Source organism: Panthera onca, chromosome F1 (assembly GCF_046562875.1).
Source record: "Panthera onca isolate mPanOnc1 chromosome F1, mPanOnc1 haplotype 2, whole genome shotgun sequence".
NCBI classification, from domain to species: domain Eukaryota; kingdom Metazoa; phylum Chordata; class Mammalia; order Carnivora; family Felidae; genus Panthera; species Panthera onca.
Genome location: NC_138355.1, coordinates 32,391,898 through 32,417,991, shown reverse-complemented (window position 1 = coordinate 32,417,991; position 26,094 = coordinate 32,391,898). Strand labels below are relative to the sequence as shown.

Sequence of the window (26,094 nt, the reverse complement as noted above, 5' to 3'; positions counted from 1 at the left end):
AAATCATCCGCAGGAAAGAAAAGGGCCAATAATCTCAGCTAACCCAGGAAGGGAACTTCCCGCTGGAATTTGAATTTATCTGATACTTTTTGCTTCTCAGTTCTCCAACGTCTTTAAAAATAGTTTTATAATTTATCCCACTTTTTTTCAGCTGTGACAGCAGGAGCCAATAGCCTACCAGGACGTACTACTCAGGAGCAGAAGTTGCCATTAGCCCAGGCTAATTCCATAAGTCATTTTCTATATAGAATAGGCCAGCTTTACTGGTATTTTCCATTTCATTCTTATTTGCTGACATGATTTTTTTCTAGTTCAATTTTTTCCATGTAAATTTACAACCAAGATTTGATTTATTGATCAGTATTTTTGACCACATGAAATTATATCACTCACAGCAGCAGCCGTTGTGAGTTTTCCCCTGCAACCATAGCTTCTACCAAGTTTAATTTTACTCATTCCAAATTTGCAGATCTAACCTTTGTCAAAAACATTTCACTTTTTCAGTCATGCTTTAGACTCGAATATATTTTACCAAGTGTGGGTGTAGGTGATATAATTTTGACTTTGTATTGATTATCTTTATCAGGACTATCCATTAAAAACTCAAGACTGATGATATGACTGAAGTCTTATTGAATCTCTGAGAAAACTGTGTGTAATTCCTCTCAGATAGTCCAGATTTTGTTTGGCATCCTGAATTGGTCTATTGCACTTCTGACAAATTTCTTCTAGAATTCGTTTGGCATCCTGAATTGGTCTATTGCATTTCTAACACATTCCTTCCACAAGTGTCTATTCTGTATGGTCGTAGAACCCTGTATTGGCAAAGTGATGAAATTTAAGTGGTAGCCCCGTAATGGCGAGACCAACATGCTTTGCTCGGAAGACCAAGGCCCTGGAACCGAAGCAGCTCTAAAGGCTGGGAGATGACTCTATCTCAATCTGCTTTGTCCTTACTTGTCTCTCTCCCTCTGCTCTCACCTCCTCTCTACAAAAAGCTCCCTGTGTAGGCACCTGGTTAGCTCAGTTGGTAGAGCATGCAACTCTTAATTTCGGGGTCGTGAGTTCCAGCCCCATGATAGACACGGAGTTTGGGAGGGAAATAAAAAAAGAGCTTCCCGTGATTCATCATGATTGTGCTACTCCCTCCTAACCTCAGATCTCCCAGAGTCCATTATGGCCATGCGGGCCCCTTTCTCTGTATCATCACCTTTCAGCTTTAATCCCCTCACCTTTTCTGATATGATGTCTAAGTCCAAATTCTTGAGGGAAGGGAGGTGACCAGCCCAGCGTAGTCTAAAGACCATAAGGACCCAAGTCCCGGGAATCCTGCTCAGGAATTGCTCTCAGTACTTTTCCGTGTGATCTGTAGATCACCTTCAGGCCTGACAATCACCCTTCCCCATTCCACGTCCCTACATCTTTCCCCTGAGTTGCATTTCCCTCAGCCATAAGGGAAACCAGGCAAGAGGCTGCCAGGGCCCCCTGCAGCCCCTCCCCACCCTATATGGCAGTTCAGCATCCTGGGAGTGAAAGAGCTCCAGTGTCAGATTAGTCAGGGTTCAAATCCCAGTTTCACTGCCTATAAACTGATCCCAAGTGAGTTCCTAAATTCTGAATCTTACCTTTCTTATCTGTAAAAGGAGAGAGTTATATCAGCTTTACAGAAAGAAAGGAAAGAACATATATAAAGAACCTGGCATAGAAAAAGTACTCATAAAAATTAGTTCCTTTTCTCCTGAGAGCAAGTCTGTGGGGCTACCTTCATACACAGAGAGGATAGCAGAGCCACAGCGCATGGCCAGAACCAAGCAAAACACATGAGATGAACCCAGGAAATAAATGAATGGATTTGCCAGCAAGAGACATTGTTATGCTTCCTCCTTGCCAAGCCTGAATTTCCCAGAGATACTGCATTTCTTTGGATAACTCAGCAACCGCTCAGTCCAGATATAGTCTCTCAGGCAGGCAACATGTTTACAGTCAAAAAGCTCACTTCCACTTCAAGTTTCCAATCCCCTGCTGCTACTTTCTGCAAACTTAATTAATTAGTTGCAGCTAACATTTGTTCAACCTCATGCGGCAATGGGAGACTGAAGGAAACGGGCTCTCATAAATTCAAAACATTTCAAAATATTGTCTTCTCCCAAGAAAACAGCTTTTTTTTTTAAATTAACACTCAATTTGGATAACTTTAAGGTTTCAAAAGAAAACAAACATGGGAGCTCCAATTAATATCGATTGCCTTTAACTATTTCACCACCATCGATCCATGCTACCACCCTTGTTATCCCAAGCATCGTCATGCCCGTAATAGATCTATAACTGCTCCTATACCTATCTCCTTTGTAATGCTTAGGTAATTATATCACATATGGTCCTGGTGTGAAAATGCCTGCCACACACTCCATCAGTCAGCAGATTAAGAGATGCCTAAACCCTAAGTGATAATGTTGTCTTAGAAAATTAAAATCTCAAGTGCCATATTGAAGGCAATGATGTATAACAAGTGGTTACAGTAAATTTTTATTTTTCTTACTGATTTGGTTGTTTCACTACCAAGACATAATTACACTGGCTAAGACTAAATGACAGGGGAAGTGGCTAAGAAATGTCACGACGAGCAAATGTCACCTTATCCCAAGCGATTAACCCAAGGGATCCAGATTGGGGCATTGTGATCTCTTCGCCTGGTTAACAGCTCACAGTTGAGTATCTGTAATTGGTGGGGGAAAGTTCCTCCATTGACCACTGAGTAGGAGAGAGCATCCCAATTACTGATCACCCACTACCTGTTGTGATTTTTGTATAGTGCTTCCTCATCTAAAAAGGATCAATAATATTTGCTCTGTCTGCCGTGCATGCCTGGTGAGGCCCTCTGTACAGTTCTACAAAAACATTAATTGTTGCCGTTGTTTTATTGTTACTATGAATAACAGCGACAGTATGAACAGTATGAACAGCGACAACTGAAAGACCCAGTATTGGGGATGCTTCTAGAGACTCTGTGACACCGTCCGAACGCCCATGATCGTGTGGAATTATCACGATTTCTTCTTAGTTTACTCTGGTGTAATCTTTATCTTTCCTATCTGCTGATGATAAGATTCAAAAATATGTCACACGCACAGTTTGAAAGTTACTGATTAAATCATGGAAGTGGAAGAGAACAAAAGGTGAAACTTAAGAAGGCCTAAACTCGGGGCACCTGAGTGGCTCAGATGGGTAAGCACCTGACTCAGCTCAGGTTTTGATCTCAGGGTGGTGAGTTTGAGCCCGACCTTGGGCTCCATGCTGGGCCTGGAGCCTACTTTTAAAAAAGTCCAGAGGGGCACCTGGGTGGCTCAGTCGGTTAAGCGTCCGACTTCGGCTCAGGTCATGATCTCACGGTCCGTGAGTTCGAGCCCCGTGTCGGGCTCTGTGCTGACAGCTCAGAGCCTGGAACCTGTTTCAGTCTGTGTCTCCCTCTCTCTCTGACCCTCCCCCGTTCATGCTCTGTCTCTCCCTGTCTCAAAAATAAATAAAATGTTAAAAAAAAAAAATTTAAAAAAAAAATAAGAAAGTCCAGAAACTAAACTAAACCCTGGATCACTAAATCATTTAGCTTCTAAGAAATGTGAGGGTATGATCATTCAGACATTCCTATCAAAAGTGATGTTGACTACAGGCGTGAGAAAACTAATCGAAGCTGCCATACAATGGAAAAAACTTGATATGATTTTGCACAAATAATCCCAGTAGTTACCTAAGCAAAAATATCTGCACTTATGTGTAACTACAACAAGCATGGTAATTGGCATCATATTTAACATATCAGGGCTTTTTTAAAATTTTTTTAAAGGTTTATTTATTTATTTATTTATTTTTGAGGCAGACAAGAGGCAGGGAACAAGCAGGGGAAGGAGCCGAGAGGGAGACATAGAATCCTTAGCAGTCTCCAGGCTCTGAGCCATCAGCACAGAGCCCGACGCGGGGCTCAAACCCACAAACCATGAGATCATGACCTGAGCTGAAGTCGGATGCCTTACTGACTGAGCCACCCAGGCTCCCCCATATCAGATTATTTTTACAGTGATATTTATTCGATTTTGTTCAGTTTTAACAATGTGTATGTGTGAATTCTCAAATAGAGATAGATATAGTAAATCTCTCTCTTTATCTATCTATCTATCTATCTATCTATCTATCTATCCATCCATGTAACAGGCATACTCTGGAGATATTGCAGACTCAGCTCTAGACCAGTACAATAAAGCAGGTATGACAATAAAGTCAAATTAATTTTTGTTTTCCCAGCGCATATAATAGTTATGCATGCACCATGTTCTAGTCTTTTAAGTGTGTAATAGTGTTATGTCTTAAAAAATCAAATGTACATACCGTAATTAAAATACTCCATTGCCAAAAACTCCTATTATCTGAACTGTAGCAAGTTGTAATCTTTTTGCTGGTGGAGGGTCCTGCCTCAGTATTGGTGGATGCTGAATGGCGGTTGCTGAAGGTCAAGGTGGTTGTGGCAATTTCTTAAAATAAGACAATAATGGAGCTTGCTGCATTGACTCTTCTCCCCATGAATAATTTCTCTGTAGCATGTGATGCTGTTTGATAGCACTTTACCCCCAGTAGAACTTGTTTCGAAAATGGAGCCAATCCTCTCAAACCCTGCTGCTACTTTATCAACGAAGTGTAATATTCTAAATCCTTGGTTGTCACTTCAACAATCTTCACAGCATCTTCACCAGGAGTAGATTCCATCAAGAAACCATTTTTCTTTGCTCATCCATAAAAAGCAACTCTTCATCCACTATAGGTTTATCACGAGATGTCAGCAACTCAGTCCCATCTTCAGGCTCCACTTCTCAGTCTAGCTCTCATGCAATTTCTACCACACCTGCAGTGACTTCTTCCACTGAAGACTTGAACTCCTCAAAGTCATCCATGAGGGTTGGGATCAACTTCTTCCAAACTCCTGCTAGAGTTGATGGTTTTATCTCTTCCCGTGAATCATGAATGTTCTTATTGGCATCTAGAATGGTGAATCCTTTCCAGGGGTTTTCATTTATGTGTGTGTGTGTATATACATATATGTACATATGTATGTGTATACATATATGTATATACACACATGTATATATACACACATGTATACACACATATAATATATATGATGTTTACTATTTAACAAATTTTTTATTTGAGTATAGTTGACATACAGTGTTACATTAATCTTAGATGTACAACATAGTGATTCAGCATCTCGGTATGTTATGCTATATTCACTACAGGTATAACTGCCATCTGTCATTATGCAACACTGTTACGGTATCATTGGCTAGATTCTCTCTCCTGGGCCTTTTATGTCCGTGATTTATTCACTCCATTACTGGAAGCCTGCAGCTCCCATTCCCCTTCAACCATCACCTCACACTCATCAGAGTGGCTAAAATCAAAAGACAAAAAATAACAAGTGTTGGTGAGGATGGGGAGAAAAAGGAACCCTCGTGCACTGTTGGTGGGAATGTAAATTGGTGCAGCCACTGACTGTGGAAAACAGTATGGAAGATTCCTCTAAAACTTAAAAATAGAAGTACCATATGATCCAAGAGTTCCAGAAGGTTTTCAATTTACCTTGCCCAGATCCACCAGGGGAATCACTATCTGTGGAAGCTCTAGCCTCACAAAATGTATTTCTTAAATAATAGGAATTGAAAGTTCAAATGACTCCTTGATCCATGGGCTGCAGAGTGGATGCTGTGTTAGCAGGAATGAAAACAGCATTAATCTAATTGTATATCTCCATCAGAGCTGTTGGGTGACCAGGTGCATGATCAGTGAGCAGTAATATTTTATTTTATTTTTTTTTAATTTTTTTAAATGTTTTTATTTATTTTTGAGGCAGAGAGAGACAGAGCATGAGCAGGGGAGGGGCAGAGAGAGAGGGAGACACAGAATCCGAAGCAGGCTCCAGGCTCTAAGCTGTCAGCACAGAGCCCGATGCAGGGCTCGAACTCACGGACCGTGAGATCATGACCTGAGCCGAAGTCAGACGCTCAACCGACTGAGCCACCCAGGCGCCCTGAGCAGTAATATTTTAAAAGGAATCTTTTTTCTGAGCCGTGGGTCTCAACAGTAGGGTTAAAACATTCAGTAAACCATGCTGTAAACAGATACACTGTCATCCCGGATTTGTCGTTTTCTCTCCAGAGCATATGGGCAGAGTAGATTTAGCATCATTCTTACCATCCTAAACAGTAAAAACTCCTGGGATGTTTAGAATGGTCAGTGAGCATCGGCTTCAGCTTCAAGGAACCAGCTGCATTAGCCCCTAACAAGACATTTGAAGCTTTGAAGCCAAGTATGAACTTCTCCTCTCTAGCTATGAAAAGTCCTAGATGGCATCTTCTTCCAATAGAAGGCTGTTCTGTCTACGCTGAAAATCCATTGTTTAGCGTAGCCGCCTTCATGAATTCTCTGAGCTGGATCTCCGGGATCATTTACTGCAGCTCCTACATCAGCACCTGCTGCTTCACCTTGCACTTTGATGTTGCGAGACGGCTTCTTTCTTCAACCTCGTGAACCAACCTCGCCTAGCTTCAGACTTTTCTTATGCAGCTTCCTCACCCTTCTCAGCCTGCATAGAACTGAACAGAGTTAGGGCCTGAATCGGGCTTTGGCTTAAGGGAATGTGGTGGCTCGTTCGATCTTCATTGCGGACTGCTCGAACTCTGTCCATATCAGCAAAAAAGCTGTTTCCGTTTCTTCTCATTCATGTGTTCACTGGAGGAGCGCTTTTGATTTCCTTCGAGAACTTTTCCTTCACGTTCACAACTTGGCTGACTGGTACAAGAGGCCTAGCTCTCAGCCCATCTCGGCTGCTGACATGCCTTCCTCTGAGCTTCGTTATTTCTAGCCTTTCACTGAAAGTGAGAGATCTGCAACTCTTCCTTTCACTTGAACACTTAGAGGCTATTGTCCGCTTAGTAACTGGCTTGATTTCAATACCGTTGCGTCCCAGGGAATAGGGAGGCCTGAGGAGAGGGAGAGACACGAGGCGATGGCTGGTGGGTGGAGCAGTCAGAACACACACATTTATCGATGAAGTTCACTGTCTTTCATGGGCATGTTTCCTGGTGTCCCAAAGCACTTACAATAGGAACATCCAAATCACTGATCACAAATCATTATATTAAATAGAATAATAGTGAAACATTTTGAAACATTGCAAGAATTACCAAAATGTGACACAGAGACATGAAGTGAACAAAGATTGTTGGAAAAGTGGTACCGACAGACTTGCTCAACACAGGGTTGCCACAAACCTTCAATTTGTAAAAAAAAAAAAAAAAAAAAGAGAGAGAGAGAGAGAGAGAAAGAATGAATCTCTGCAAAGTGCAAAAACATTTTATTATGTGTGTGTGCATACATATGTGCATATGCACATTTATAATATATATTCATATATATTTATATGATTCAAATAGAGGTAAAGATACAGAGACATAGCATAATCTCTGTCTTTCACCATTTACGTGTGTGTGTGTGTGTGTGTGTGTGCGTGTATCCAAACAAGAATTTATATTTAGGGACAGAGACAGAATGAAAGAGACAGACAGACAGACAAAGAGCACAGATAATTAGTTGCCTCCAAGTTGTCAATAGCCCTTATGTTCATTAAAATAACCCAGATTTTTCTGGAGAAGGCAATATGTCCACCTAAAAAAAAATATTTGCAGCATTGCTTGCGAACAGGAATGGCTATATATCCAACTGCTGACAACCAGCAAAATATAAGCAGTACTTGTGTCATGGAGTGTCCAGGGAAGCATACTGAAAGTAGGACAGGTGTGACTGCGTGGGTCAGTCGGTTGAGCGCCCAACTTCAGCTCAGGTCATAATCTCATGGTTCATGAGTTTGAGCCCTGCATTGGGCTTGCTGCTGTCACACAGAGCCTGCTTTGGATCCTCTGTCGTCCCCCTCTCCCTCTGCCCCTCCCCTGGTCGCACACTCTCTCTCTCTCTAAAAAATAAATAAACATTAAACATAAAATAGAAGTGGGGCTGATTAGGTTGGAAAGCCCATTTATTCCCTGCCTTTCCCCTTCTGCCGATCTGCAGCTCAGATGCTTTACTTGAAAAAGATCAGTCAGCCTGTGATTCTGAAGTGACAAATCCATGGTAAGGACGGCTCAGTGGAAAGGTAGGAGCAGGCTGGGTCTCTGCTCTTATCAAGATTTGCCAAATCAGGTTAGGATTACCTGCCTTCATGCTTCTCATAAACGAGAAAAACATCAAACTCCTAATTTCTTAAGGCCACTGTGTGGGAGCTTCTGTTCTTAACAGTAAAATAGAATTCCTAACTGATGCAAGAGGAACATTGATCCTTACACTCGAGGCATTTATAGTTTTACTAACGAAACAAGATAGGTATTTGTGTTTGACCTGATTAAACAAGAACACAGACATGTAAGTGATCAAGTGCTTCACAAACAGTGCATGCTGTAAACGCTACGGGAGTTTGACAAAGAGAAAGAAGAGTATGCACTGGAGTTTTTGAAAAACATCTTCACATGGAAAGGACCTGAGCAGCCTTGATGCGCAGAGAGATGTTAATAATTAGACATTTAGGGAATGAGCAAGCATTTAAACACAAAGACCAAAAAGCAAATGCAGTTTGCTAACTGACTGGACCAGGAGGGGAGGTACACAGAATGCGGGATAGCTGAAGATGAATTTGAATAAGTAGGATGGGGCTAGGTGACAGCAGCCTTGAAAATCAGGCTGTGAGGTTGGGATCTACAGGTAGTATGGAGCTCTTCATCATCAATTCTTCGTGTCTTCTCCTGGCCCCTTGGCTACTCACTACTCCCATGTTTATAATTATCTATAGGATGGTTCCACCGGGTATCCCAATTGATCCCAGGTATAACCTGTCTAAAAATAGAAGTCAGTATTTTCTTTCATCAAGAGATCAGTGGTGTTATCAATTATCCAGCCTTCTACAGTAGAAATCGTGGGGTTATCTTTGACTTAATTTTCCTCTCCCAAACCCTCTATGCAATGCCACCCTGGCCCATCCTTCCCTCCTTTCAAATGTCCTTTGAGTTGATTTCTCTTTAGCCCTCCCACCATCACCATCTGGAGTTGTTTTTTAACCCTCTCTCACAGGAGTCCCCTAACAAATCTCCCTCTTGACGGCCTCTCCCCTGTTATAGTCATCCTATAAATAACTGCCAGAAAAACCTTCCTAGATCACTATTCAAATCACATTACCCCGCCCCCGCCTCATACTTCAAATCCTAAATTCCCCTACTGAGCTTACAAGAACTTTCATATTATTGCTACCAAAGTGAACCACCCTATTTCTCACCACACAGGAACCTGCAGGCAATCCTGCAGTCTTCTGTGCTTACCAAAGGAACTACTCATTCATGCCTAGCTCCCACTTGCTTAAAAGTCCACTGTTTTCCTCTCTGGCTATCTAAATACTACTCACCCTTAAGATTCAGTAAACTAACATCTTCCTCAAAGGCTGTTCAATCAACATCGATCTCCTCTTTTCCGAACTCCCACCCCATTTACAGTTTATAGAACAAAATATGCTATTTCTAACTATTCGTGTGTCTCAGGATTGCCAGCCATGTAGACCGTAAAAGAGGGAAAGATCTGTGGAAAGTTGCCACCAGCTCCTCGGTTGAGGGACCTTAACGTACCCTCGGTGTTCCCCCTACAGAAGTCTTCTGTCTCTGCCAGGGTAAATCCAACTCTACACTCTTCGACAGAATAGACATTCAACAAATACCTCTTCAATCGATGGCTTATAAAACTTTGTGATACTGTGTTGGGCCAATACAAACTTAATAAAAACTTGTTAATCATTTGATGACAATTAACCGATTAAGGTTTACAAGCGATAGACACGAACATACGCTTTAGGGAGATTAATCATTCTTGTTCTCCATATCCCTGAATGCTGACTCTGCCATGAGAGTTTAGATCTACTAAGCCAATGTAGTTTACATTAATTTTAAAAAACTAAAATAAGTTCCATTGTTATGTAGAATTCATTATGGTTTAATGGCCACTGATTATAGTCTGGTTAATCCTCATTCATAGACAAATTTACCTTGAATTGCTGGACAATTAACTATACCATTGTTCAAAAGGCAGTAATTATTTCTAGCTGAAAATTGAGAGGTATGGAACTGAACCAGCTGTGCCCATCCAAAATTCCTAATGAATTCTGAAAACCCATATCATCCTTTTTCATTTATCAGATCCACTTGATATTATTGTAGTGTTCCCTTTTGATTCAAAGGAAACGATTCCATTAGTAGACACAAAGAGAGTACCTATTTAAAGGTGAATTTGAGCAAAGAGAATTATAGCCAGAAAGAAGCAATTCATTATCTTCTTATAAATAATTGAGACCTCTGCTAATTTCTCGAAAACAGGAAAACTAAACACCCGGTCAATAAATATATATCCTTGAAAATATATTGTTATTAAACCAACCACATTACTCTGTTTAAACAGGTCCTATGATACATCAGAAAAAAAAATTCTAGATAATGTGTTTTTAAAATTTTCCTTTTATCTTGACATCACTAAATGGGAGTATTCACCATTAAGTTCTTTAATGACAATATCCTTTCTCTTACAAATGGCTTTGAAGTCTTCTACCGCCTATTGCAAGTATGTGGATACTTCCCCAGCAAGGGTGGGCAGGAAGCCAATACAAGCCACCAGGTGCCAATATTACACCTGACAAATTAAGCCACACGACTGGAAAAGGGTGGGTCCATCCTTCTGTTAGAGGTTCATTTCCTCTCATTTTCCCATGAACAGGAAGTCATTGGAATGGGGAAAAAAGCTTTCCTTAAAGACCCAGACGACCAAAGGTCTGAACTTGTTAACTCCTTGCTAACAAACAACTTGGAAGCAAGTTCAAACTAATCACAAGACTTTATTTACATTGACATGCTCCAACCCCGCTGATGGCCTGGGTTCCGTGGTGTTGTGATGTAGTTAACTGAGTGTTCCTGGGGCAGGTGGGGAGCGTCCTTGGATGTCATTTAGAATGATATCACAGCTGATGGAGGAGGCAGTTCTATCTCAGCCCTTGCACAAAACCTGAGAACCTAAAGACTGAAGGAGTCCTGACAAGATCCTACCACAGCCATGAGTTAGGGCCAGAACCCTCTTTAAATAACCCAATTCAACAGGATTGATTTGAAGAATTTAATCGGAGCTGACTGAAATTCCATAAAATACTGCACTATATTAATGTAATACTCAATTCAATTATACCCCTGAACTAATGACTTGTAACACTGTCTCCTAAAGATCAGTTACTCAGCTTGATGGGTGTTAAATAAAGCATAATAAAAGAACGTTTTCCAGCAGGAAAGTAATCCAAAGATTAGAGCTGTATACTTATACTTGCTGTAGCCACTCCAAGAGATAACGACTATACAAGACAATGTTGTGTCTTTGTAATGCATAAATAATTAACAAAGTTCATTCATGTTTGCTTTTTAAAAAGCGTTATGAAAGTGACGTGATATAATGTACGATGTCCTACAACTTGCTTCTTTCATTTAGCAATATATTACTGACATCTATTCTTGACGGTCTATACAGTAGGTTCATTCATTTTAACTGATATATCAAATCAGCTCCCTTAGTTTTTTGCCAATCTGATAGGTAAAAAAATGGCAGCTCATGTTCTTCACTGTATATTTCTTTAAAACTAATGGGATCGATATTTTTCGATTTGTTAGCCATTGGCAATTTCTCCTGAGAATTGCTTATTTTATATCTTTTGCCATTTTCAAGTACATTATTTATATTTTTCTCATTAACTTGGGAGCACTCTTTAAATAATGGACTGAACATCCTTTATTCTGTAATGTGTAATTCAAATATTTTGTCCCAATCTGTCATTTTTCTTTTAACTTTCTTTATAATGTTTTTTTTTTTTTTTTACAAACTCGGGTTTTCCTTAATGATCTCTGGATTTCCCTCCCATCTTGTTTTTACAAAGAATTTCTAATCCAAGATTATTTAAAAAAAAGATTTCGTTCATATTTTCTTCCAATGCTTGTATAGATTTGATTTTTATGTTTAGAGCTTTATTCCATCTGGAATTTACTTTTGTGTATGGTATGAGTCCAGATGGAGAGCCGGCTGTCCCAATGCCATTTACTGAGCAGTCCGCTTTTCAGCCACTGATTCGAAAGGTCTCCATGTTATCTGTTAAATTCCCCTGTAGTCTTAGCTCTGTTTCTGGACTGCAATCTTTTTTCATTATTTGATTTCTCTATCGCTGTGCTTGTGCGGTAATGGTATCACAACTGTTTACTGCTTAAGATGAGTGGTTCTTTTGACCACTGCCACTACCACTAGGGTAAGTCTTCACTCATTTTAACTGTTTGTTTGTTTCCCATGGCTATCGTCACGTGGTTGCTCTTCCGGATGAACTTTAGAATAGACTGCTCAAGGTCTATTACCGGGATTGCCCGGTAATTGATTTAAAAAACTGAATGGAATTTTACATCATAAGTGCATCTGATTTAGAGCACAAAGTTTCATGAAACAAAATATTTTACAATACTTTGAAAAGCTAGACTATCATAAGACATAGGTGGGATATTTTGCCATTATTCTTTTTATATCAAAGACTTGCAGGGGGGTAAATGGAAATATGTCCTTTTGATTGGCTGCTCAGCCAACCAAACAGTAGCCATTCTGTACTAGGATACCATGGTGTATGTTATGAGCCTACAGAGGTAACTTGTGGCATGGTCTCTGTCCTTGGAAATTTATAATCTAGTTAACCAGATGAGACATATGGCCATATACATGTAAGGCACATCGATATGCACAACATACATATTGATATGGTAGGTCATATTAAGAATCAAATAGAAAATAAGATTACGAGAGTTCAAGGGCAGGAGATTCGCAGTAAGAAAAGCTTAGAGGCTCCCCCCCTCATTTTATGGAAGAGAACATGAAGGCCTATTCAGGTTAAATCATCGAGCTAAGTAGCAACAGAAAACATCAGGTTTGCTGATTCCCATTCCGGGGACCTACCCACTGCACGTTTCCTTGTCAACCATTTTAGAATGATCTAGAAATCCGTGTCAGTGAAGCAGCAGAGTCTTTTAGAAAACTCACACTGATAACTGTGTCAATACCCACAAACTAGCTTCCCCAAATCAGTTAAAAATGAAAAGGTTGCATTCATACCACCTATTATAGGAATACCTTTTGATGTGTATGACATCAAATAACAGATATTAGCGATGCTTCACTTTTCAACCAGTGGTTTTGACATTAGAACACATAGCCCGTGACCAGGTAATGAGATGCAAGGAATTTTTTTGGCCCCTTTAGGCACAAATCATCCTCTTGTCATATTTTAAAGCCCTTGGGTGACAAACCCTAAGACCCACAGGTATCTTTACACCTGTGGAGAAGAGATTTCTAAAACTCAACATCAAATCCACTTTTGATTTTCACTTGAGTTTGTTTCTGTCAGTGTTAGGCAGGTAACACATTTCAGCTTTTAAGCCATGAAGTGATTTCTTTTTTAGAAAAAAAAATTCCATTCACAGCTTTAATCTTATATTTCCATGCGTATTGAGTTAAATGTTGTAAAACTATCAATTCTGTCAAAACCTAGCAAAGAGAAAACAGGACACCATGCAATCTTAATGTCCAAACTGACTAGTGATTATCAGAAATTAAATGTGCAGGAATTCCAAATCTTTTTTGATCTGAGATGTCTAGATAACTTTTGTTTTTCCATAATTGTATGAGGTTTCTACATAGTATTTAAGAATCAATTATATTGCAATTGATGTAATTAACTCTAATAATCCATTAAAAGTCAGTAGGAGGGCTATTCAAGTCAATAGAAAAGAAGGAGTATATTATGAAGGTGTTATTAACCTATACAGAATTTTACTAGACATTTTCTTTTCTTACATAATAAATACACAGTGGTTAGGAAGGCTGTCATTATAATTTAATGTGAACAATAGTCCATCACTTCTTTTCCTATGCAACCCTTAACTAATTCCATGTACCATGCACAAGTAAAATGAAACCTTTTCTAATCAGGGTACAGTCATATCAATCATCTGTTACTCCATGATTAAAGAAGAGGTCCTTCCCCAGCTAAGTGGGAGAGAACTGGGCTCTAGCAGAAGTTTCAGACCCACCTTTTCTTTCAGTTGACAAGTCTCAGTTTCTGATGGCTGTCTGTATGTTGCAACTAATCAAAGAGTAAAGAGCCCCCCCGCCCAGAAAATTTTGTTCAGCATACTCTAGCAACCATTACATTGCCATTGAAATCATGGCTACACACTATCTTGAACTTTGGAGTGTTCGGAACCCTTCGAATGAAATGAGATGAGACCCGCTCGCCTTCGTGGCATTCTACACACCCACACCACTTCCTCGTCGTCTTGTGTGGCCCTAGCCGTGAACCTCACAGATATCTAAAACGGCCAACCCCAGTAGAGCTGGCCTGACCATCCCGGGGACGCTAGGTCACCTGCTCTGTGATCTAGAGTCCCCGCTCAGCCTGCTTCCCACCCTTTCTCCGTTCCTGGCTAAATGAAGTCAGGAGAATATAATTTAATCACAGGTCAACAACCAGCCTGTCCTTCTCTGGAAGGACCCTCATCTCTCACTAGGTCCCAGTTCTGCTTTTCCAATTGGACACTGAATGACAATGTTGCACCCTAATATTTGCATGAAAGGATACTTCCTTATCAGTCTTAGCCACTTATCCCACCATAGGCTTCATTAGGAATACACATGGTGTTGGCTTCCCCTGGCTTCATATGTATCATGGTAAGTGTCCCCAGCTACGTGGACGGCAAGTTTTATTGAGAACAACACTTTCCACACAAAGAAGAGCAATGTCCACAAAGGTACAGAGCCACAGGGGTTGTGGGGGAAAGAACAGGGCACGTGGAATCACAAGACTTGGGACGAACACAGGCTCTGCCAAGGAACTAGCTACGTGATCCAAACCCCCTCACTCCTCTGGCTCCTCATCTGTAAAGCGAGCGGACAAAAGGATCCACGTCATAGGGCTGTTATTAAGTTCACCCCCACGACATTAGGATTAAATTAGACAAACCCCGCGAAATAAGCCTTGTGAATCAGGAACCATCACACAAATCTGAGATTGTCTTTGTGCCGGTAGCACCACGCAGTCACCAAGGGCTCTGGAAGCTAAGGAGAAAGGGGACAAAGCGATAATTCTCAAAGTTTGGTGCACACGAGATGCGTCTCGAGACTCATTTCCAAGTACGCACGCCTGTTGCCCTGGTGATTTGGATTTGAACCACAGGCGGAGGAGGGGCACTGGAATAAGTGCTCGGCTGAAAATGGCTTCCGGTTCATTCATCAGAAATTTTAAACTAGTCTTAGAGGATGCAAATAATGAGAAGATACGGCTGAAGGTTGGGCGACCGCATATCTACATGTAGAAAGAAGGCAAACATCCGGAAGTAGATAAAATACAAGGCTCTGTGTTGGCCAAGTAGAAAAGGCAGCACTTAAGTAAGACCTCATTGAGTTTCCCTGTGGAGCACCTGTACTGCTCCAGGCTCCCTTCTGCGTGAACCTCACGTCCAGGTCCCAGAGTCACCGTGAGTCATTGAGGATCGGCCAGGAATCAAGGGGAGCGTGTGGGTCCCGTCCCCGCTCCTGGAAAGCCAGACCTCACCGGGAAGTGGCATCTCTTACTCAAAGGGTTCATCTCAGAGATGGAACAAAGAACCCCTTTCATTCTGGAGAGCTCCTGTTTTATGTGGTACAGGCAAAGATTGAACAAATCCACCAGAGGCATGGGCAGCCACAGTGACTAGAATATGAGACTTCCCCCTCTGAAGGTTTCACTTTGAATCTCCTCCCTAAGGCCAGTCCCGGAGAGAGAATTTGGACACAGCAAAGCAGTGGCTTCAAAGTCACAGTAACTTTCTACATGCCTGGGAGGAGATGGAGAATGTCACCTTCCTTTTTTTCTGAAACTCCCATCATCACTTTGTATAGGTCGCAAGAACACAGAGAAAAGAGAGACCTGGTCCAGGAGTCAAGAGACCTGGGTGGTCGTCCCTGCCCCTGCTGGTGATGAGCTAGGTAACGATATGTCTTTCTTTGGCCACAGCCTCTTCCAAAGAGCAAACTTCAGGATACTGACATCTACCCTGGCTATTTCACAGGGTTAATGTGAGGGCTAGATGAAAAACTTCTTTGAAAAGTAAAAAGTGCCACTGAACTGTAAGAAATTAATATTTAAGGCCCCAAAGTAAAAATTTCAACCTCTGAATCCCCCGATTTGGTTATGAAATGTTGTCGCCCGATTCACTAAAGTTCTCTCGGCTGCTTCGCTGTGAAAGCGGAGGCCAGTCCCCTGATAAGTCACCGCCGTGGAGTCCTCTGTGGATGCAGACTTGCCAGGCCAGGCCGCAGGCCCCACTGAATTCCCTCCGACTCTCGCAGGTGTGCCCTCGCTCTCTCCAGGCCTACAGAAGCTTGACATGCTCCTGCTCTCCCACCCCACTCCACAGACCTGGAGGTGCCCGAGTACAGCTGACCCCCGTCGCATTCATGTGACACCTTTGTTCACTGCTAAATTCACTGGAGAGGGGAAAAAAATACCTCAACCGGGAAATAAATCTTTCGCTGCTATTCATCCTCCCCTCACGTGGAGCTGGAATATCACTTTAAAGAACATTCTTGTGGCCTTTCCAGGTCTTTTCCTTTAGGTCTGCAAACAGGAGTAACCCGTCCAAGGGGAAACTACTCCCCAGCAGAGCAGTTCTTCAAAGGGGACTTCTTCGGGCAGGAAAAGGGAACGTCTGATACCATAGCTGAATAAACAGACTCATCAAGCCCAGCGCCAGATTGGAAAACCAGGCCCTCTGCACCTACAGCCCGCCAGCCGTGTGCCTCCTGTGCGCTCGGGCTCTGGCTCTCTCATCTCTGTCCTTCTGGCTCTGTCTCTCTCTTTTTTTTTCTCTTCCATTCTGTCATCTTCTTCACCAAATGCCTTAACGTTCTTGGGTTCATAATTATTGTTTTTATTATTATTGATTGACTGATTTAATGGGCTCTGCAGTTTTCGAAGCCCATTTTTCAATCACAAACTGCTGACACTTCTAGTCATGAGGCTCCCATTATCCCTCAACGTTCACAAGTCTCCACAGTCACCAACACTCCTCAGAAAGTAGCTCCTTTGGGGGCACCTGGGTGGCTCAGTCGGTTAAGCATCCGACTCTTGGTTTCCGCTCAGGTCACGATCTCATGGTTCCTGAGTTTGAGCAATGACAGTGCAGACCTTACTTGGGATTCTCTCTCTCTCCCTCTCTCTCTGCCCCTCCCCTGCTCACATCTGTGCGTGCGCTCTCTATCTCCTTATCTCTATCTCTATCTCTCTCAAAAATAAATAAATAAACATAGGAAAGGAGCGCCTGGGTGGCTCAGTCGGTTCAGTGTCGGACTCTGGTTTTGGCTCATAGCATGATCTCATGGTTCATGAGTTCGAGCCCCACATTGGGCTCTGCACTAACAGTGAAGAACCTGCTAGGGATTCTCTCTCTCTCTCCCTCTCTCTTTGCAACCCTCCTCAAAATAAACAACTAAACTTTAATAAAAATATTTAATAATAAAAAAAAAAAGTAGCTCCTTTTAAAGGCAGAACAGACAATTCACACGCTCGATGTTCTAAGCCCTGGCTGGATGGCCTAAAAAACCCTAGAGTTTGATGGACCCTCCAAACATCAAATTTTCAGACTCAGAAAGATAATTGTCTACTCGACTTTGAAAGAGTCTTGAAGCTTTACAACTCAGCTCAGTGTCTCTGTCTGTAGAAGTATTTCCAAATGTCTAAGCTAAACTTATACTATAATTAGTTTTTCCACTTGAATAGCTGGTCATGAGTGAAATTCCAAGCCATAGGTCATAGCAGGGCTTAGGCTTAGAAATTGGAATTTGTCTTTTCCATACGGGAAAATTGTGGGGTTTTTCCTCTAAAACAATTATGCTCATAAACTCAGATAATCTAGTTGCCAACTAGTTTTGATTACCTGTGTATCCATACATACTCACATGGACAGAGACAATTCTGTGTGGATTTCATACAATACATCAAATCAATTAGGATTTCTTTAGCCATCTAAAAATTAGGCAGAGGATCTCACTCTGATTGCTTTGTTCTTCATGTTTAAACTCTTTCTTAAATATTTCTTTGAGGGGTGCCTAGGTGACTCAGTCGATTAAGTGTCTGACTCTTCATTTTGGCTCAGGTCACGATCTCACAGTTCGTGAGATCAAGCCCCACATCCGGCTCTGCTGACAGCATATAGATGCTTGGGATTCTCTCTCCCACTCTCTCTGCCCCTCCCCTGCTTATGTTCTCTCTCAGTCTCAAAAAAAAATAAACTTAAAAAAATATTTCTCTGAGAAAATAATTCTTGGATAATAAACATACTTGGAGAAAGTTTATAAACTTCTCCAGTACCTAATTTTAGAGCTAGAGGTCGGGGCACCTGGGTGGCTCAGTCAGTTAAACACCTGACTTTGGCTCAGGTCACAATCTCGTGATTTGTGGGTTTGAGGCGGTCTCAGACTCTGCAATGACACCTCAGAGCCTGGAGCCTGCTTCGGATTCTGTGTCTCCCCCTCTCTCTGCCCCTCCCCTACTCATATGCACTCTCTCTCTCTCTCTCAAAAATAAACATTGAAAAAAATTTTTTTAATAACTTTAAAAAAATTAGAGGTCAACTCTTTAAGTTACTCGGCTTCCATAACTGGCTTCTGGCTCATTCATTATCAACAATGCATGACTGTCCTATATAAAATGCCTCTTTAATTGGCTTTACAGACATCAAGTTTCAACAAAAGCAACAACAAAAAAGGAGTCAAAATAAAGAGAAATGATTCAGTAAATATGTGGTCAGTATGAATCTCTGAGACCCAAAGCATCGTTCTTTTTTTCCCCTCCAATAGTAAGCTCTTAACCTCAACCGCTCAGTCACCTCCCACTTTCCCATCAACATTTATGGATTGGATACTATCTTCTAAAAGACTCGTTGATCCCCACACTGTATGTTCGTCCAGTCTGAATACTTGTAATTACTATGGAGTACTCATAAGAACAATCCAATCGTCCTTGACATCATTAATCACCACCAACAGAAAAGTCCAGATTAGCCAGGAATTGGTAAACTTATTTTAGTATTTGTCAAGAGTTGTGTTGTGTCTATGTTGGGAGAAGGAGAAAAAAATTCTAATTCAGCTACTCTGACACTGACAAGCAACACCTGAATATTTAGAAAAACTCTCATCAACAAATAGACTTTTCATATGATTTTTGCATAGACACCACGTTCAATTGCCTGTCAAACTAAGAAGAATAAAAGTCAGTGACTATGTTTAACCAGTAGGAGTTTAAAATGTGCCTCCTCTCCATTTGACATGCATAGATTTGGTTCTCGGTTATGCAATCGTTGGCGCAAATATCCCCTTAGACGGGCTAAAGGGACAAGGTGGGAGACATTCGTTACAGTTACCTTTGCCCAGGCTTTATTTGTTCTGCAGATAATAACCTTTGGACTTCTTTACTCAACGAGTCATCTTGCACAAACAGTAAACTCTCTCAAAACTTTCTGTTCCCTTGAGACCCTTGAGAAAACAAATGGGGGTGGGGGGGAAGCATGATCAAAATCTACTTTCTTTGGTCAACATCCTAAAATTGAGCAATTTCTTGACATCTTAAAAGGGACTGTCTGGCGTCAGGTTGAGAGTTAGTAAACTCCCTATTGATCAAATAACTGAAACCAGTAATAACTGCAGTCAGGATTCTAAGGTTGCAAACACTTGTTCTGTAGCTATTTCCTGTTCCTCCATGCAGCATCGTGAAAACTTTATCCACATTTACCCTGTGTAAGCACTAGTTGCTAAACTTTTAGGTCACATAGTTCTATCGATAAAACTATTTGAGACATATCCAATTTGTGTACTTTTACTTATAAGTTCCATGCATATTACTGGATCGTGTGCATCAAAAATACACACACCCTGGGGCACCTGGCTGGCTCAGTTGGTAGGGCATCAGTTGATCTCAGGGTCATGAATTCAACCCCACCTTGAGCCTAGAGCTTACTTAAATATATATTATGTATGTATCCCCCAAATATATATTATATATCTCAAAAAATCTTTACCTAAGATGGAATTTTAAAAATAAAGCAAATAGAAGATTTAATATCTTCCTTCTGCACATGACGGGATCATTTGGGATTCTCCATGGGGCCTGGATATTCTACTTCTGAACACACTGCTTTAAGAAGAATGCAGTGACCCACCACTGTCCCAAACTCAATCACCACCTCGCCCTAATCAAAACCCATTTTCGAAAAAAGATCTGCCATCAGTCATTATCATCTTATACGAATGAGGACCCATCATTAGATTAATGCTTCCAGCAGGATTTGCATTTTAAGTATATGCATAATTATGAGAAGAAAGCTTTATTTCACGTTAATGTAATATCAGGAATGTCAAAATAATTTATGATATTTGAAAGATAGAAAACGGTTCCTGGTGGCCCTAAAATCAGACAAGTTGGGATGCCCCTTATGTAGTGAATATGCCATAGCAGCACCAAACTTGGTATATAGAAAGGTCTTAGGGAGAGCCAACTGGTTAGAAAGAGGAAGAGGGGGGACCACACATGGTAGGAGATTTTTCCTGAGGCCAAGACCAAGTTTCTACTTGCACTGTATATTCATCTGGGAAGTCAGAGCAGGACGATAGCTAGACATTATAGAGGAAGGGCTTACATCCTCCAAGTCATGTTCACGACCCCCTCAAGACCAATTAAGAAAAAAAACTTGATAAACTCCCACGAGGTTGACATGGAACTTCAAAGGCTTGGTAGCCTCAAGTTGAGGAGTAAGACTTCTATAATTCAAGAAAAAAATCACTTTTGCCACAAACAATCACAGGTACTGACACAGCTCAGGTACTTATGTTTATCATGAATTCATGAAAAACAATGTTCCCAGAGGAAAAGATGAGCAATAATTTAGATTATTTTCATCCTTGGGAATAAGCAGTAAAAGTGATTACAAAATCAGAATAATCCACTAGACGTATGTATTGATCCGGCTCATCAGGTAATTACAAAATAGTCCGCTTCTTTTTGTTGTTTTTGTTGTCTTTAATCTAATGTTTATTTTTGAGAGAGAGAGAGAGACAGAGACAGAGAGCAAGGGAGGGGCAGAGAGAGAGGGGGACAGAGGATCCAAAGTGGGCTGAGAGCAGATCGGATAGCAGAGAACCCGATGCTGGGCTCAAACTCACAAACCACGAGATGCATGACCTGAGCCAAAATCAGTTGCTTAACCAACCAAGACCTCCCTCCCAACCCTCCGGTGCTCCGTAGCCTGTTTGGTTTTGACAAAAGTAAAGTGGAGAATGAAGCACATAAATTAGCTGTCAGGAGATGTCTCTTGTGTATGTATGTATGCATACAGATACCATCCATATGTATATCTATGTTTGTATGTATAGGGAAACTCCTGCCATTCAGTTTACCACCTGATAAGAAGTTGGGCTAATCAGGTGCCCATGAAAATTTGTAAAGTGATATATGTATCAGCAGACACAAAATAACGACGTAACCCAAAAACACCTCAAATAAGTATGCACTGACCGAATAAAGAGAAGGATATAATTAAAATTTATTAGGAATTTCCAGAGAAGTAGGGACAGACATTTCAGATAGATGAATAAATTGGCACGAGAAATGGAAAGAAGTTTAACTTAGCAAATTATACCCAGGGGACACAAGATTCACTAGTGTGAGAAAAGTATCCACACTGATAAAGTATGAATTACAAAGTTAAAGTTAATGGGTTGATAGAGGAACCTTGTTATGTGACAGTTAAGCCAAAATTTAGCTTTGCTTGAAGCATCTAGGTAAGGAAGGCAAAGCATGTATTACATTGTTGTTGTTTTACTTAAAATATTCCCTGTATAGTCCTTCCGTACTATGTGAGATAACATAGATACACAGACATAACATAAGAAGGCACAACATGATACCAGCTTTATGGGAGAGAACTTCACAAGTGTGGACAGGAATTCTACCTGCTCTGGGACCTTTTCAGGCTCTGACCTTTGTTTCCAAAATGTCAAGGGATCTCTTGTGTCATCACGAGCCGCCTCCCCCAGCCCCTCAGAGCTGTTACCGCGAAATGGCCATAAACTATGCCAAAAACGATAAGACCTGAGAATTGCTGAACACCACCAATTCTTCTGTCAACATTCCTGTCCTGAAATCTCCTTTTACTTAACAAACCTAGATCACCTTCCTTTAATGACACCAAACAGAAGAAAGCTGAGGCAAATAATCAATTCTCTGTCTCTCCAAAAGACGATCGTCAGGAGGGAAATGGAAAGATACCTCCTGTCTAGTTTCTCCTGCGTTTTCTCGGTCCCACATCTTGCTTTGTAATTGTCATGAGTTGCTCCACCTGCTCCCGATCGAACTTCCAAAAGGAATGGAAGCTCTACCGGGAGCAAAATCTGGCTTTTCAGTATCTTATGTATTCCCTATCACAAGTTTTAAAAGTTAGTTTCAGCCTCTGTGCACAGCAGGAACTCAATGTGTTAAGCACCAGATGGTATCCCAACCTTGCTCAGATGATGCGTTAAAGAATGTATGGATCAGGGCGCCTGGGTGGCTCAGTCAGTTGAGCATCCGACGTCAGCTGGGGTCATGATCTCACAGCTTGTGAGTTTGAGCCCTGCGTCGGGCTCTGTGCTGATGGCTCAGAGCCTGGGGCCTCTTCAGATTCTGTGTCTTTCGATCTCTCTCTGCCCCTCCCCCACTCACACTCTGTCTCTCTCTGTCTCTCAAAAATAAATAAACATTAAAAAAATTTTTTTTACTAAAAAAAAAGAATGCATGGATCAATCAGCTCATCAAATTGATCACCAAGCTATGGATAAGAGAATCACAAATTCCATTCAGTTTGGTTATTGAGAAAGTCAGCTAATGACCAGGCCACAAATTATCCTGTTAGTGTTTACCAGTTTAATAGCCAAATACACTTGGCACTGCTCAGCAGTGGATTGTGGAAACTGTCAAGTCAACCTAAAGTTAAGATGGATTTGAATCTCCACAAGGGCAGAGGCTGTGCCTGTTTAGCTCAACACATTTCTCCAGTATCCATCATAGTATTTGTTGCATAGTAGATAATTATAGTAGCTTGTCATTAAGATGACCGCCATCAGTTCTTTCCTTCTTTGAATGCACCAGCCATTCCCCTACTGTGAGTGGACTCCATTTCTCCATCTCTTAGAATCTGGGATGGCTGGTGACTGCTTCAACAAGCAGAAAGTAGAAGTCACCCGCATGACTTCCAAAGCTAGGTCTTAAGAGGCTTTGCAACTTGCACCTGGATTTGAGAACACTTGCACGTGAGGAAGCCGGTCATGTAAGAAGGCTGATTACCAAGAGACCAACAGGCTCTGAGGAAACCCAAGCTAGCTATGGGGAGCAAAAAAGATTCCCGAGGAGCCCGAAGCCAGACATGAATAAGGAAACATTTAGCTGACTCCAGCCCCAGCTACCATCAGACTTCATCCATATGAGGGACTCAAGCAAGAGTTGCTTGGCTGAGCCCATCAACCGTAAGAATCAAGAATGACAATAATGAAGTGTCTCCTTAAGTCACCAGGTTTGGGGGTAGTTTATGACACAGCAACAGATAACTGGAATAGTGTTCAATGCTTATTGAACGATTTATAAAAGCAGCCACTTAGAATAAAGGCTTCCCAAATGAACCCAAATAAATCCATTAAATAAATTATTAAGGTGATGTCAACAATGGTAAAGACTATCAGAAAATTGGACAACTCTGTGGATAATTAAGGCCAAGAGGAAATCTGCTACAGAGTAGAGAAAGTAATTTTTTTTTTGAGAGTGGAATTTTCCAGATTCACTAACCATCTTGACTGCATTCATTAGATGATTGCTCAATGCTCTACTTCCCTTTACACAAAATAAACTCATGATTGTGTTCCATCCATGATTCTGGGTGCAAAGTAGAAGAAAATATATTCACCAAGAAGGAACATGAGTAACCAAGGGAAACAGATTTTGTGGAGCCTGGTTTTTCTGTGAAGACTCTATCTCTTCTCTCCATTCTTTGAATTTTGTAAAATAGACTTTGCTCCAGGTACACTGTGTAAAACAACTAAATATAGCCAGAGATCATGGTGGGTGGGAATGGAAAGAGAGGCTAAATACTGGGCACTAGCCGCTATTACATCATCACATCCCCCATAATTGTGCTATTATGCACACAACGCTTCAGCTAGATACAGTCACCACTTTATAATGATAAAAAGATTAATTAGTGACATGATCCATATCTTCCATTTCTTTGATGGTTGTAAATAAGTCTGAGTCATTCTACTATTATTTTTACCATAGGCACAATAGTCTTACCCTTTTTTGATGAGGAAAATGAAAATATCAAGAGGATGTCTTTAATCTTCCACAGAGTTTTAACTTGGTGCCTTTCTAGGTAAAACCACATCAAGGTCTGGCCTTCCCTTTCCTGAGTATCTTTTTCTCGGGCTAACACCCGAGTCTACCCCACCCTCTCCTCACTTACAGAATACTCCCCACCCTGCCCCAATGTGAACTCATAAACCTCACCTTCCCAAAGATGTCCTAGCTCTGCCAGAGCACAAAAGTCATGTTCAGACCAAGTGAATAAAATACGGAAATACTTGGACTAACTCTGCAAAACCAACATGATACTTCAGTTTAAAACATGTGTGTGTGTGTGTGTGTGTGTGTGTGTGTGTGTGTGTGAGAGAGAGAGAGAGAGAGAGAGAGAGAGAGAATATAGACAGCCTCTACCAGACCCATTATCAAAGCCTCCTCTTTTTGCCTATGTGGATAGGACCCAGAGCTCAAGGTTAAGGTGACTTGTTGAACAAGAAGCTCTTCACTCTGAGCAGACTAGGAGGGGAAAGAGCTTAAGCCAGGGAAGAAACTAGGGCAGTCATTAGGGAGAATCATCAGATTCCATGGGCACAAGACCTTGAAACCTAATTTAAATACACGGAGACAACTTTCTGATTTGCTACTCATTCTATTGTCATTCCATCCAAATCACTTCAGAACAATTTTTTGTTTGGTCTTGTCTGGCATCGGGGGATAAAGAATGGAGTAAGATCTGCCCTCAAGAGTCAAGAGAAAATGGGTTATGGAGGGATGACCATTTGGATTTCTCATGGGAAGGACGAGGAGCATTTGTGCCTGACACTTTTTGTCGAGACTCAGGAGGCACCACCTCTGTCCTCTGTACCATAATGGCTAAAAGCCTGGCGATGACATCCCCAGGCTCCTTTGGCAGTAGGGTTTTCAGTACCACCTCCCACTGAGAGATGCTCTTGCAATCATTGGAGGCGGGAGGCAAAAGCCATTTTTCTCTATCTGTAGCTACAAGCAGGTGTGTGGGCACTAACAGACTGCAGACATGGGGTGGGGGGGGTTCCGTGTCAGCTTCAGGGCTTCTTCCTAGGCCTCTCCCCCATCAGTGCTGCAGGGAGCTGAGATCATCGGTGGCAAGCTGACGTCCTGGTGGTGCCTTCACTTCAGATTTCCCTTCATTCCCTGGCTCTCCCAGTGATTCTGGTTTTGGAGTCCTCGAATTCCTTGCACTGAATTCCTCCCTGATGAAACACTTTGAGTACAGGCAGAATGCGATAGGTATGTTTCGGTAACAAACAACTCCCCAACCCTGGAGAATATGACAAAATACAGGTTATTTCTTGTTCACGTTGTAGGCTGAGTGGCTTCTATCTTGTAGCCACACCATCCGGAACACATGTCCTGCAAGATCCCTATGGACGAAGAGGAGACAGAAACAGGGAAAACGTACACACACTCTTAACTCCGTGGACCAAAGGAGGCACAGTACTTCTGCATACACTCCCTTACAAAGAACTGGTCCTCTGGCCCCAATTAACTTGCAAAGGAGA

At 41.5% G+C, this 26,094-nt stretch overlaps 1 protein-coding gene across 9 annotated transcripts in view; it reads right to left on the bottom strand.

The window, feature by feature from the left end:
• LOC144614886 (uncharacterized) overlaps nt 1–26,094 on the bottom strand; it is a 171,944-nt gene that overhangs the window by 120,848 nt on the left and 25,002 nt on the right. Inside the window, exon 5 of one of the 9 annotated variants that reach the window (XR_014136429.1) lies at nt 19,537–19,707. The exons of 7 other annotated variants lie outside the window; for them this stretch is intronic. The gene's annotated coding sequence lies outside the window, so the exon portion shown is untranslated. Of the gene's footprint in view, nt 1–19,536; nt 19,708–21,746; nt 25,854–26,094 lie in introns of those variants that run through there. One more of the 9 variants, XR_013553158.2, reaches the window with a different exon arrangement.